This window comes from Rhinatrema bivittatum, chromosome 1 (assembly GCF_901001135.1).
Source record: "Rhinatrema bivittatum chromosome 1, aRhiBiv1.1, whole genome shotgun sequence".
Classification (NCBI taxonomy): domain Eukaryota; kingdom Metazoa; phylum Chordata; class Amphibia; order Gymnophiona; family Rhinatrematidae; genus Rhinatrema; species Rhinatrema bivittatum.
The window spans coordinates 784,491,260-784,507,368 of record NC_042615.1 but is presented as its reverse complement, the minus strand read 5'-3'; positions in this window follow the sequence as shown (position 1 = coordinate 784,507,368).

Sequence of the window (16,109 nt, the reverse complement as noted above, 5' to 3'; positions counted from 1 at the left end):
TTTTTAACAGAGCTTTTTCAGAAGATCTCAACTATCAACACCAACAAACTCCCAACCAGACAACTCCAAAGAAAACAAAGACACCATCCTATCAACTTACGACAGACTAATCAAATCACAAACTCTATAACACAAATCTAAAAATTTTTCCCTAATCTAACCCTCTTTTACCCCCATTGCTACCCAACTTTCAGGCCAATACAGAAAGAAACATTGGAGAGCGGGCGAGCGCCCGCTCTCCCGGCGTGCGTACATGCCAGTGTCCCGTGCGCGCGATCCAATAAATAAAAATATGCTAATTAGGGTCCGCGGTAACAGGAGGCGCTAGGGACACTAGCGTGTCCCTAGTGCCTTCTTTTTGACAGGAGCGGCGGCTGTCAGCGGGTTTGACAGCCGACGCTCAATTTTGCCGGCGTCAGTTCTCGGACCCGCTGACAGCCACGGGTTCGGAAACTGGATGCCGGCAAAATTGAGCATCCGGTTTTCAACCTGCAAGCCGCGGGCTGATTTTACATTTTTAAATTTTTTTATTTTTAATTATGTTTTACTTTTGGGACCTCCGACTTAATATCGCCATGATATTAAGTCGGAGGGTGTACAGAAAAGCAGTTTTTACTGCTTTTCTGTTCACTTTCCTGGTGCCGAGAGAAATTAACGCCTACCTTTGGGTAGGCGCTAATTTCTGAAAGTAAAATGTGCGGCTTGGCTGCACATTTTACTTAGTGAATCGTGCGGGAATAACTAATAGGGCCATCAACATGCATTTGCATGTTGCGGTTGCTATTAGTTTCGGGGGGGGTTGGACTGCGTTTTCGACGCACTATTACCCCTTATTGAATAAGGGGTAAAGCTAGCGCGTCGAAAACGCGCCTCCAACCGCGGGTTAACAGTGCACTCCACCAGAGCGCACTGTACTGTATCGGCCTGTTTATCTTTAAATTGTATTTGTTAAAACTCTAATGTCACTCTCCTAATGTAAACCGTTATGATGGCAAAACCGAATATACGGTATACAAAACATGTTAAAATAAGTAAATAAATAAATAAATATCCCTTTCGGCTCACCTTTCTTCCCTTCCCTTCTCAGTATGAAGGAAGCGGAGGGAAGGGAAGCAAGGGAGCTGAGTGAATAAAGAAGATGGAAAAGGAAGAGAAAGGAAGGGAAGGGGCAGCAGGGGAGTTGTGAGGAACTCTCACTCCCCCCCCCCCTCCTTTTCACTGCCTGGCTGCCTCCCTTCACCTTCTCTAGCCTGCCTGGCAGGAACTCTCTTTGGCACTGCTAGGATTTCTTTCTTTAGCAGCAGGGAATGGGAACCCTGCTGGCACATCATTAGTTTCTTTCTTCTGCCAGCAGGAACATCATCACTGCGCCACTGCCGGTTATGCGTAAGAGGAGGGGATCACAGCATGAAAGTGAGTGTCTCACGCCTAATGCGGTAAGCCTTGGCATACCTGTGAGGAACAAACTGATATCATTCCTCCAGTTGTTGGAGACAAAATGGATGTGCCCAACTGATGAGAAGTGGGATTTTTAAACCAGCTTGACTACACACTATATTTTTATTGGAATCTGAATCATCAGAACTGCCAAGTGACTCAGTATCTAGAAAGCGACTTTACTAATCTTGGTGTTTTGATATCTTCCTCACCCACTCCTCAATTCAATTTTCCTGCCTGTTCTGATTTCTGATGGAAGAAGTAAAGAATACAAATAGCACAATATACTGTGATGTGAGTTCAAAAACTCAGAAATGACCGAAACTCTCCCTGTTTGCCCTTCTCTTGCATGGCATCTGTGGCTTCAGCTGGTCTGAGTGCCTTCAGAGTGTCGGAGGTCTCTGTCTAGTTCTTGCCCTTTGTGTGATGTCAGTGTGTGAGAGAGAGATATGCCACACCCCATTGGATGGGATTGTGAGGAAGTATAAAGTCCCTGCACACGTGTAATACTGGGGCAGAGGTGGGAGAGGATTCCAAGAACGAGTTCTCTCTCTTCACAGAGTGGTGCCAGTGGGCCTGGCCCTCCATAGGGAAGGTTAGAGAGAAAGAGAGGAAGAAAAGAAGCTGAGATGAAGACCACGTAACCACGTGACCAGTGGGACCAGCCCAGTGGGCGATGCCCGATCCCCTGATAAGCCAATCTACGCCTGATTCCAGTACCCTTTTGTAGATATGAATCTCCAAACCATGTGCTTCTGAACAACAGTTGGCTTTATCCCATGATTTAGTTCAAAAGCAGCTTTGTCTTCTTTTTTAACATTATAGCCAGCAGCTGGGTTCAGAATAGACTCCCCCTTCTCCAAAATATTACCCAATTATTCTCTGCGCCAACGCCTCATGCACACATTGAGACTCCAGAGATCTGCCTGCCTCTGGGTCCTGCTATCCTGAAGGTTCTGGATTACAATTTCCTACCTAAAAGTTAAATCTAAAATTCTAAAGGCCAAGGACCCAGGACTAAGGTAGTATTTACATATTAAAGGACAGAGGACACAGGAATAACCTAGTATTTAAATTCTAATGCTCAAGGGTAGAAGAATAAGCTAGTATTTAAATTCTAATGCTCAAGGATAGAGAAATAAGCTAGTATTTAAATTTTAAAGCCCAAAGGACACTGGAATAAGGTTGTTTTTAAATTATAAAAGCCAATAACACAGGAAAGACTAGTACTTAAATTCTAAAGGCCAAGGACACAGGAATAAGCTTGTTTTTAAATTATAAAAGCCAATGTCACAGGAATGAACTAGCACTTAAATTCTAAAGGCCAAGGACACAAGAATAAGAGAGTATTTAAATTGCAAAGGACAAAGGATAGATGAATTACTTAGTTTTTGAATTTTAAAGGCCAAGGATACAGTAAAAAGCTAATATTTAAAGCTAAGGAACAAAGGACACAGGAATTACCTACAATTTAAATTCTAAAGTCAGGGAGCCTAACTTTCAAATCTATTTGCAAATCTGGGTTTGCACGCATAAGTGGATGCGTGGAGAATTATCCTAGGTTTTTTTATAAACTGTGCAGCGGGTTGCTTCACAGTTTATAAAATACAATGTAGTTCTGCTCTGAAACACCCACATGTTTCTTAACGCACTAATATTTGCAATGCAATAAAAGCTCTTACTTTCTCTACTTATTTTATGAACATAAGAGCATAAGAAATGCCATATTGGGTCAGACTGAGTGTCCATCGAGCCCAGTATCCTGTTTCCAACAGTGGCCAATCCAAGTCACAAGTACCTGGAAAGTACCCAAACATTAGATAGATCACAAGTTACCATTGCTTATTAATTACTGTAATAGCAGTTTATGAATTTAACCACTAGGAACTTATCCAAACCTTTTTTAAACTCAGTAACACTAACTGTTGTAACCATATCCTGGAACTATCATCAGGAGGTGAGGGGAAATGGGTGACTGCGATGTGTGACCATGCCCCTCCCCCGACGTCAACTCTTTGTGCTTCATTTACTATTTTTTCTTTTACATTTTCTGTTAAGTAACCTTTTTTCAAGTTCCTACCTTATGCCTTTGTTAACAATTTTATTATAAATGTTCTCTGTATTTGACTATGTAAATATTTTTTCCTGCTTTTTCTGTTTTATGTAAACCGGTATGATTTGCATTTTAATGTAAGAATGTCGGTATATAAAAATTCTAAATAAATAAATAAATAAATAATATCCTCTGGAAATGAATTCCAGAGCTTAACTATGCACTGAGTGAAAAAGAATTTTCTTTGATTTGTTTTAAATGAGCTACTTGCTAACTTCATGGAGTGGCCCCTGGTCCTTGTATTATCTGAGAGAATAAATAACTGATTTACATTAACTTGTTTAAGTCCTCTCATGATTTTGTAGACTTCTATCATATCCCCCCTCAGTCTTCTCTTCTCCAAACTGAACAGCCCCAATGTCTTTAGCCTTTCCGCATAGGGCAGGATTTCCATGTCCCATATCATTTTGGTTGCCCTTCTCTGTACTTTCTCCAGTGCAGCTATATCCTTTTTGAGATACAGTGTCCAGAAATGCACAGTGTTCAAGGTGCGGCCTCTCCATGGAGCGTTACAGAGTCATTATGACATCCTCCGTTTTATTATCCATTCCCTTCCTAATAATTCCTTACATTTTATTTGCTTTTTTGATTGCCTCAGCACTCTGAGCTGACAATTTCAATGTATTATTAACTATGACGCCTAGATCTCTTTCCTGGATGGTAACTCCTAACATAGAGCAAGGGTTATTTTTCCATATATGCATCACTTTGACTTGTCCAAGTTAAACTTCATCTGCCATTTGGAAGCTCAAGCTTCCTGTCTCACAAGATCCTCCTACAATTCATCACAATCTGCTTGAGATTTAACTACTCTGCATAATTTTGTTTTATCAGCAAATTTGATCACCTCACTCTTTGTATCCCTTTCAAGATCATTTATAAATATAAAAAGCACCAATCCAAGTACAGATCCCTGAGGCACTCCACTGTTTACCTTTTTCCACTGTGAAAACTGACCATTTAATCCTACTCTCTGTTTCCTGTCTTTTAACCAACTTGCAATCCACAAAAGGACATCACCGCCTATCCCATGACTTTTTAGTTTTCTTAGAAGCCTCTCATGCGAGACTTTGTTGAATGCCTTCTGGAAATCCAAATATACCACGTCTACCGGTTCACCTTTATTCACATGTTTATTTACCCCTTCAAAAAAATGTAGATTTGTGAGGCAAGACTTCCCTTGGGTAAATCCATGCTGGCTGTGTCCCATCAAACCATGTCTATCTAAATGTTTTGTGATTTTATTCTTTATATCAGTTTCCACGATTTTTCCTGGCACTGAAGTGAGGCTCACCAGTCTATAGTTTCCCGGATCACCCCTGGATCCCTTTTTAAATATATGGGTTACATTGGCCATCTTCCAATCTTCAGATACATCGGATGATTTTAATGATAGGTTACAAATTTTTACTAATAGTTCTGAAATTTCATTTTTGTAGTTCTTTCAGAACCCTGGGGTGTATACCATCTGGTCCAGGCAATTTACTACTCTTCAGTTTGTCAATCAGGCCTACCACATCTTCCAGGTTCACCGTGATTTGGTTCAGTTGATCAGAATCATCACCCATGAAAACCTTCTCCGGAATGGGTATCTCTCCAACATCCTCCTCAGTAAACTCTGTGACCTGACTTTTTACCTGTCACTAAGCTATTGCTCAGTTTTTTTAGCATAGTAGAGGGTGGGCAATTTTGGGGATCCTCGTTTGCACTTCTTCCCTACCTTTTTGTGGAAAGGCATAAGGAGATTATAAAAATCCCTCCTAGCATATGATCTGGGTCTTTTGTCTTCCCCCAAGTGCACTGACCAGCAGGAGAGAGGGTTTCTCTGCTTAATAGTAGAGGAGACCAAGGAAGCAGCTTTAGTATTTAGAGGATTTTTGGCTATTTTGAGATTTCTGTTTGCACCAATTCCTCCAAAAGGAATTCCCCCCCTCCCCCCAGTATCTGGACAGACTGGATATGATTTTTTTTTTTTTGTTTGCCTCTGTTGAAGGAGTAAAGCAAGATGTGAAGACAACTACGATTTTGGACCTTTTCCAGCTGGATTGGCTAAAAGAGCTTGATTTTTGAGAGATTAGATTTTAGATTGAGCAGATTTGTTCCATCTTTTTCCAGTTTGATATTGGAGTTACAACGGGGATATCCTACCCTGAGGGGAAGGACTACTGGATATGCATGAAGGAGCAAGGCAGCAGAGATCTACAAGGAGGAGAGGCATAGCTACAGGGACCTTGTTATTGTTGATATTCACCATCTTGAATTGTCTTGAATTCTAATTTGCTACCTGAAGTAAAATTTTGTTTTGAACACTAAGTAGACTCAAATACCCTGTTTTATCAGTAAGACAGGAGAGAGAGTGTTGTAGTGGGTTTTTGCTTTTGCTTTTATTATACTGATATTTGTTGGCCCCCTCCAGCGTCGCCCTTGGTACTGGCTCAGAAGAGCAGTGGGAGTAGCGGGACTGTTGGCGACCACGCACCAAGTCTATGCCAGGGGCAGAGGAAGTCCAGCTTCCCTGTCAGATGAACCCTGGCAACATAGCGCTCACGGTGCAGCCATCTGGAGGACCCACTACATGGGTGCATATTTTATATGTGAAAAAAATATAACATGCATGTTAAAATCCAGATTTTAAAGTACGCATGTATTCTGTTTTGAAAATACTTGTGCACATACTTGAAATCACCAGTTTGCTGATGCCACTACCAGTTCACCCAGACCATCTCCAGTTCACCTAGACCCTCTAGTACTTTATCTTGAGCTCCCCCCAATTCACCCAGCCACCCTCTCAAAAATTGCAGATAACAAACAAATCCGATTTCACTTGCACGAGTCATTGAGTAGGAGCAAGCCTGAAAATGTACACACATATACTTTATCTCTTATAAAATAGAAACTGTTTTATGTACCTTGTGCTCCTGCACTGGTATGCCTTAGACTACCCCTTTTCTGTGCCAGTAAAAATGTACGCAAAACTGAAAATTTATTTATTTTATTTATTTATTTAGTACTTTTTTATACTGACATTCATGATATAAATCATTTCATATCGGTTTACAAGGAACAGGGGGATTTAACATTAACCATAACATTGACATTAACCACAACGAAGAGGCAAAAGTTACAATAAAACAAGGGTGATGGAACTCGGAAGAAGAGGAAGCTGTAGTCGATAGGAAACTTGGTAGTTATAGCAAATTATTTACAGAGTTTGACATGGCGTGCCCTGATCAGTTACAATGTCTGAGATGACTTGCATTAAACAGAAGGCTTTAGTACGCATGTACTTTTGATGTTTATAAACTAGCATGTGAGCAAATGTAGGTTACTTACATGCGTATATGCTCAGAAATCCTTTGAAAATTTATTCACAAGGTCACATGAATAAGCTAGTATTTAAAATCTAAAGGACAAAAGAATAAGCTAGTATTTAAATTCTAAAGGCCAAGGACACATGAATAAACTAGTATTTAAATTCTAAAGGCCAAGGATACAGAAATAAGCTAGTATTTAAATTCTCAAGGACAAAAGAATAAGCTAGTATTTAAATTCTAAAGGACAAATTCACAGGAATAAGCTAGTATTTAAATTATAAAGAACAAAGGGACACTAGAATAAGCTAGCATTTAAATTCTAAAGGACAAAGGACACTGGAATAAGCTAGTATTTACATTCTGAAGGACAAAAGAATAAGCTAGTATTTAAATTCTAAAGGCTAAGAATACAGAAATAGGCTAGTATTTAAATTCTAAAGTACAAATGACACTGAAATAAGCTAGTATTTAAATTCTAAAGGACAAAGGTCAAAGGAATAAGCTAGTATTTAAATTCTAAAGGACAAAAGACATAGGAATATGCTATTTAAATTCTAAAAGCCAAGGATACAGGAATAAGCTAGTATTTAAATCCTAAAGGACAAAGGTCACAGGAATAAGCTAGTATTTTAATTCTAACGGCCAAGAACCCAGGAATAAGCTAGTATTTTAGTTCTAAAGGCCAAGAACCCAGGAATAAGCTAGTATTTCAATTCTAACTGACAAAGGATACAGGAGTAAAGCTAGTATTTAAATTTCAAAGGTGAAGGACACAGGAATAAGCAAGTAGTAAGGGAAAGATTTAGAACCCCTTATAGTACAATTCACATTTTTCTCTGATGCCACATCAAAGGTTTTCTCAATAAGTTAAGAACCCCCTCCCTCCTTAAGTATATTACCAGCCATGTACCTTATGTATGTAACCCCCCATTGTGGGGTGCACTGGATTAAGAGGGGTTACCCAGTTCCAAGGGCTGCTCCACAATATCCAGAACATCTCTTCTTGTCACACATTGTTCATACCGGCCTCTGGGAATGACAGGGTTCATCCAGCAGGGAGAAGAGGTTTCAGCTTCCTGGACCCCTGGTACAGTAGTGGGTAGCATAGTCTTAATTATGTTATTACCCCCCCCCCCCCCCTCTCTTTCACTGGCTAGTAAATATTTACAATAGAGGAGTCTTCTTTGAGGGACAAGGCATGCTTGAATAAGACACAAAGTCCAAGGATGGCATTCAATTGAAATTTATTTTAACTTAAAAAAAGGATGATCCAGGATAAAATTGCAAAAAGTCATGAACAGAAAATATGAAAATCATAACAACAAGAGTTGAGGTTTCCTTATCCATGTTCCTCTTCTATTCATTCTCCTTCCTCTTACCAAATCGGTTTCCAAAATCCAAAATCCCTTCCCCATGGAGAGTGGGGTAAGCCTCTTCAGCAACCGTCCTGAAGCAAGGGGGTAAGATTGAAAAAAATCCCCTTCATCCAAAACTAGATGTCTCCCGATATTCTTCAAACGTCCACACAAAAAAATCACAGCCTTTACCCACTGTTTATTGGTTGTGGGATTCCAATTACTACAGCAAGGTGATACTGGCCTTACTGCCAAACTGGCCACAGAAATCTCTAAGTCACTAACTTCCCAAGGCTTTGCTTTGCTGTTTGCTGGGTGCAAGCAAAATCCCCAGATCCCATCCAGGTCTCCTAGAGAGAAGGTAACTAGCCTTTCTAGCAGATCCTAGTCAAAAATATCTCCAAAGAGCTTCACAAAAACTCCTTCCAAAAACTCACACCTCTCAAACACTTCTCAATCAGTTCTCCGGGGAGCAAAATGATCAATCCTCTGTAACAGAAGAAAGACCCTTTGCACATGCACTGGGGCAATTTATACCCCTTAGACCCATCCCAAAAATGGGCTGGTCAAAGCAAAAAAATAAAATGCAAAGCTACATAAAAGCTGAAAAATAGCAAGAGACAATTTGAAGGAGCATAAAGTTACATTATAACAAGGGTGCCTTAACTGGGAGTATGAAAATAAAGAGGGGAGAACAAAGATAAAGTACTATATACAAGAGGGTATGGATGGGAGGCAGGGAGCCAACCTCATGATAACTTGTATGCGTGATTTAGCGTTTGTTTATTTACAAAAGTGATGGAACAATTCTAAGTCAAGCTGTTGGGCTAGTAGTGGGGAAGGCTCGACCAAACAGCCATGTCTTGAGTTTCTTTTTAAAAGTTAGTAGACAAGTTTCCTGCCTGAGGTCCGGAGGCATGGCATTCCAGATGGAGGGGCCTGTGATTGAGAATGTCCGGTCTCTGATGTTTGAGTGGTGCACAACCTTGATTGGAGGAACGTGTAAGGATCCCTTGTAGGCATCCCTTAAGGGTCTGACCGTAGAGTGCAGTTTGAGAGGGTGTAGCAGATCAAGAGGGGTCTGATGGTGAATGTTTTTGTGAATAATTGTGAGTGATTTATGGAGAATCCTGAAGTTTACTGGGAGCCAATGAAGATCTTTTAATATGGGAGAGATATGCTCTCTCCGATTGGATTTCGTCAAAATTCTCACCGTCACATTTTGGAGCAACTGGAGAGGTTTTATAGTAGTAGCTGGGAGACCTTGCAAGATGGAATTGCAGTAATCAATCTTGGAGAACAGAATGGCTTGGAGGACAGATCTGAAATCATAATGGAATAGGAGCGGTTTGAGTTTTTTGAGTACTTGTAACTTGAAGAAGCACTCCTTTGTAGTGTGTTTTATAAATTGCTTTAGGTTTTAGACTGTCTATTATGACTCCAAGATCTCTTGCATGGGATATTTGTGTGTTAGCTTGCAGTTGGTAATGGAAGGGACTGCCTTCTGGAGTGATGAGCAATAGTTCTGTCTTGGTGGTATTGAGCACCAGATTGAGGCTTGAAAGGTGAAGGTTGATCGTTTGCAGGTGAGAGTCCCATAATTTAAGTGCTGAGTCGAGTGAATTGGATATGGGGATTAAAATTTGAACATCGTCTGCGTATATATAGAACTTAAGTTTTAGTTTTGAAAGTAGGTGGCAGAGAGGGAGTAGGTAGATATTAAACAGGGTGGGCGATAAGGAGGAGCCCTGGGGGACTCCGAATGGGGCGTTAGTGTGAGGGGATTCCTTGTTATTGATTTTAACCTTATAGCCTCTAATGCTAAGGAAGGAGTCGAACCATCTGAGAGCTGATCCTGTGATTTCTATATCTGATAGCCGGTTTAGAAGAGTATTATGATTTATGGCGTCAAAAGCTGCAGAGATATCAAGAAGAGCTAAGAGGAAGGACTGTCCTTTGTCAAAGCCAATGTATACTTGATCAAGGAGTGAGATGAGAAGGGTTTCAGTATTGTATTCTTTTCGGAATCCATATTGTGACGGGTGTAGAATATTGTGGTCTTCCAGGTAATTTGAAAGTTGCTTATTTACGATTTTCTCCATGATCTTAGCTACAAAGGGGAGATTGGATATAGGGTGGTAATTGTTGAGGTCGTCCGGGTCCAGGTTCGGTTTTTTGAGTATGGGTTTGAGGGTGGCCAATTTGAGAGCATCCGGGAATATTCCTTGTGAGAGGGAACAATTGATAATATCAGCTAGATATTTGGAGAAATATTCTGGTATGAGAATCAGAAATTTGGAAGGTATTTGGTCTAGAGGGTGGGTCGAAGGTTTCATTCTTTTTATCAGGGTTTCCACCTCCATAGTGTGAGTAGGATTGAAGGATTCCAAACTTATATCTGGGGTCAGGAGGTGGGGGGTATCCGGAAACAGCGAGTTTGGGCTGGTAGGTAATCTAGCCAGGGTGTTGGAGATTTTATTCTGAAAGAAAAAAGCCAGATCGTTGGCTTTTGATTGGGCTATATTGTCTGGGATTGTAGGGGGAGCAGTTTTGGTAAGTTCCGATACGTACGAGAAAAGAGCCTTTGCGTCAAAGATCATGTCGAGGATACGGTGGGCATAGAAATCTCTTTTTGTTCGAAGCGTTGCCATTCTGTAATGGTGGAGAGCGACTTTGTATATGGTTAGAGAGTGGGGTTGGGATTCTTCCTCCATTCTTTTTCTTTCCGTCTTAGGTTTTGCTTTTGGGCATGGAGCTCCTTTGAGAACCATGGCTGCTTGTTTTTTTGAGAAGGAATTATGTTTTTTATTGACAGTGGGCATAAGTTATTGGCTATAGTTTCAGTGATATTTTGCCAGGAGATAATAGCAGCATTGGGTTAGATAGATCCAGGTTAGAAAGTTCTTTGATCAGAGAGTTGCCGAGGTCTTCAGAAGGACAGGGTTTCCTGTAGTGCAGAGTGGTGAGCTGAGGGGTGCAGAAGATCCTGTCATTGACCTGATGGTGGAGGTGATCATGAAATGGTCTGACCATGGAACCGGGAGGCATAGAGGGGGTGAAAGTGGAGTGAGGTTGGAATTTGTGAAGATAAGGTCAAGGTTATGACCTGCTTTATGTGTGGGTTGGTTGATGTATTGTTTGAAGCCCATGTCCGAGAGGGCTGATAAAAAGGCTTCGCAGTTAGAAGATCGAGGATTGGCATCGATATGAAGATTAAAATCTCCAAGGATAATGGCTGGAGAATCTAGTTTTAAGTATTTTGCTATGATTTCCACCATAGGAGAGGCATCTAGATCTAATAATCCAGGGGGGGGGCGTAAGTGAGGAGGATTTGGAGAGACTTGGATTTGAATAAGCCTACCTCCAGTTTAGGTATTGTATTGATAGGTTGTAGAGTGAGATTAAGAAAAATTTTGGCAGCTAGGAAGAGACCTCCCCCTTTTTTCTTTTTTCTATGTATGGAGAAGACATCATACATCTGTGTAGGAAGTTGATTTATTAAAACTGTGTCTGAGGACTTCAGCCAGGTCTCCGTGATGAAACAGATGTCTAGTTTGGCATCAAGCAAATAGTCGTGTAGGATGTGGGTTTTTTTGGTAATTGATAAATAAATAAATAAATAAATAAATGCAATTTTACTTTCCTGCTATTTTTCCAAATTTATTTTATTGTTTTGTGTCTTCTCCCTCAGGGAGGAGGAGAGGTAGGGGGTGTCTCCAGTCTGTCAACTCTTCATACAGTAAGGGGTGAATTTTCAAAACCTGAAGTGCATAGGAAGCCTCTACTTGCCTATTCCATAGTTAATAATAATCTCAAATACATGCGGATTTTCACTTTCTTGCACATCTAAACGTATGTAAAAAACGGGCATTCTATGGCGGGATCAACACGTTCGCTCATAAGTTGCTATTTTAAAAGACATTTCCTACGTACATTTGCCAAACTCCTCATTTACATCTGCTAATTACCCTGGCGTAAGTGATATTAAACGTGGTTATTGTGTAATACTGACTGGTTGGGGAAAGTTCAGGCTGAAGAAGCGGGAAGGTCTCCATGACCTGGAGAAGGACTGGGTGAACTAATGGACTAATTAGTAAACTGGTTAATTTCATTTACACATGATTGTTTTAAAATTGCCTGACTTACACAAATAAGTCCTACTTTACTTTTGCATCCAAAATATGCATGCATACATTTTTAAAATAGGAAAAGTATGCACGCCAAATGAATCGCATGTATTCACGTGTGAGCATATACACAGATGTTGCGGGGTAAAAATCTGCGTGTTTTAAAATTTGCGCCAGTTAAAAAAAATACTATGGCAACGCTACACACGCCATATACATGCATATATGCTGCTGCATGTAGCTGCTTGAAAGTTATCCTGCCTGTGTACCAAAATATTCCCTGCGAAGCAAGACTATTTAAATTACATTTCAGAGAAGCAAGATACCTTGCAGACAAGAGTACATTATTTGGTGTGATTTTGATGTAGAGAGTTGGAAAAGAAATATTTTCAGAGGCCTCAAGAGCTGAAGTGTTGCTTTTGGAGCTGAATTCCCCTTTTCCAGTCCTCGCAGAAACATATTCATTTATAGTTACACAGAAATAAGAACATCTGACAAGTATGAATTTCTGTTTGGGCCAGATGGTCTCTAGAAATGTGTGTGCTCCAGTTATTAATTTTATTTAGTTAACCACAATATGGTGCAGTATAAAGAGATGCACTAGGTACCAATATATGAGGAGTCTCTCAACCAGAAGCCCTTTTTCTGTCACAGTGAGGTGCTTGGAGAGGATGCTAAGTGGAGGAAGGTAACTGCTGGCTCCCTTTTCGATGTAGATGTATTGTTGTGATAATACTAATAGGAAGGCAAAAGCTATGTGTCGCTGCTAAACTTATGTGAAGGGTGTGGTACTGTGAGTGTGATGGCGTTCCATTGGCGAGAGCAGTCAATGCATTTGCATTGTGTTAATCGGGAGAGCTGTTGATATTCCATATGGAAAGGTTCCTTTAAAAAGAACGGGGAGCAACGTACCATAAAGGGAGTGGCTTGCCCGCTATAAAAGGGGTGATTTTGGTGGGTTATGGTAGGAAAGGACCCGTCTGGGGAGTGGGTTCTGCCTGTGGTGGCCTCTTAATTGAGAGGGCCCTTCAGGGGCTTTCTCTCTCAAGAGGAAAGTCTATATAACCTAATGAAAAAAACATGGTTTTCTCAAGTTCCTCAGTAATGTTACAAATACAGAAATGGAAAAGAAATGGTCTTAGTACTGAGCCCTGGGGAACCCCAGCTGTCACTTTGCCTTCACCAGCATGAACTCTGTTTATCAACATGCACTCTATCTTGTGCCTTGATCAGAGCTTACAAAACCCTGGGCCTACTTCCATACCGCCCAGCTTGCTTACCAGTGTAAAATGCCTTACTAAAGCCCAGATAGGCAATGTCTACCTTGCCTCCCTGATCCCCCCCTTATTTTTCCAGGCACTAAAAGTATTTAAGGTGACTTCTTTTTTTAGCGACTACTTGTTCTTTCAGGCAGTGGTATTCACTTTCAGTCCTTGGGGGCCACAAGCAGGTAAGGTTTTCGGGATATCCGCAGTGAATATGCATGAGATAGCTTTCTATGCAGTGCCTCCATGGCATTCAAATGTATCTTATGCAAATTCATTCTGGATATCCTGAAAGGTCGACCCCTTTGCCATTCTCAAGGACTGGAAGAGAGTACCACTGCTTTAAGGGCTTTCGGACATTTTAGCTTTTTCCCCAAAAGGTAATCTTGAAGTATTTTGCTATTTGTGTGTTTCCATTTATGTTGCACATTACCGTGGACATTATTGAAATAGAAATTATGGTTTTTTTTTTAATTACATTAAGTCATTATGGCTGTGCTAGAGATTTTCTCTACAGGGAACAGATAGGAACCTAAACAAATACCAAGAAACCCTACTTCTGTTGCCTTTATATTCAGAGGTTGTTGAAAAGCAAAGAGCAACTTAATGGTCTTGGGTGTTGGTGGCTCTGGAGAGTGAGTGGACTTGCCGCTGGGACAAAGGATCACAAATTCCACTCTCTCAATTCCACTATCAGATATGAAACTTGTAGAAATTCAAATCACTATTAGAATCTGCTAATGCCCTTGAGAATGAATGCAGCAAATAACACATGAAACCACAGTCCTATCTCATACAAGGGCATTGCAAAATCCCTCACAGAGGATTTCACAACTCTCAGTGAAACAGGCACATATATCCCTGTGGATATTATGTGCTAAGCCAGGCTAAATCAGCTGTTTTTTAAAAAAAACCTATTTCTGTTTCACCTTAAGAATGTAGTATCAAAAGCAGTAAAGATGAATGCGATAAATGCTGTGCTTGTCATTCTAGCAGCACCTCACAATGAGGGATGATTAAACTGGATGAGTTAATATGAGTTTGGAATTTTATACAAATTTTTGAGTCATGTAAACTCCGATAGTGGAGCCAAAATTTGTGCCTGTTCATTCGGGTATCATTTTTGATCAAGTCAACCTCACGCTTTAAAGGAAGTTGACTGACATTTTCTATGAAAGCTGACCCAGAATCCCCTGATTAGTAAAATACATGTATATGTGACAAGCTCAAAGAGTGAAAGGAATCAGTATGAACAGAAGGGACAGCAGGGTGTTGTTAAAACATGGGCATCACACCACACACCCTTTCTGTAAGACTGTCCGTAATGAGAGTGGGAATACAATATTGGCTATAGACATTGTGCCTCTAGTTCCATTTATCTCCTGGGCAGCAGGAACCAAATTGAGAAAAACAGGTATCTCCACAGACGGAGCTTACCCATGAAAGACCTTGAATAGATGATTCGCTGAATGTTCACCTAGCAGGAAGGAAGGCATGTGCACGGAACAGCCTCCCAAGGGCGATGAAGGTGGACAAAAACAGCAGTGGAATTCATGAAAGCAGGGGACAGCACGGAAGATATTAGAAGTGGGGAAGCAATGCAAAAGCTGGAGGTGAAATAAGAACATAAGAAGTTGCCATACTGGGTTAGACCGAGGGTCCATCAAGCACAGCATCCTGTTTCCAACAGTGGCCAATCCAAGCTACAAGTACCTGGCAAGTACCCAAACATTAAATGGATCCCATGCTACTGATGAAGAAAGTAGGGAAAAGGGTTAGATTAGAAAGGCAGCAAGGCCTTTTTCTGCTGTTGATTTCAATGATTCCATAGGAATTTTTTTCTGTAGTTTTCTGTAGTTAGAAGGAACACAGCAGTAACTTGAAAATTCACACGTGAAGGATATTCATAGCACAAGAGTTCCTGCAAATGGAATGCACGGCAGAATATTTTGAACAAGTGAAATGATGCAGTTGTTCATCATTTGCTGCCAAACCTCTGCAATGGTGCTTTTTCCTTGTCCCTGTAATCTGTTTTATTTGTGCATAGGTCTTAAAAAAAAAAAAAAAATCTATTTGCATGCAAAGGGCTGCCCTGAATAACTATCCCTGTAAAACTGTCAAGATCTTTCCCATAAAAACAGATTCATTACTTGAAAATGAAAAATATTTGATTTTCTCAAAGGGAGAATCTCACACGCTTCCCTTTAATTTGCTCTTTATTTTCAACCTCAGAAATGCTTTCTTAAAAAAAATAAATAAATACAAAAAATGGAGAGGTACAAGCGCTCTCCAAGTGTCTGAAACAATGTGAGAGTTAACACATCCCGAAAGTGCACACGCTTTCTTTTGGGTAGTGTGAGGGTTCAGAGTGCCAGCGGTTCACAGTACATGCCATGCCAAGAAAACGCCCCTTTAGCTGCCAGGCCGGTTTGGACTGGATTACCCCACCTCTCATTTTTCTGCCAAGCCCCATATAAGCCCAATTCATGAGAAGACAG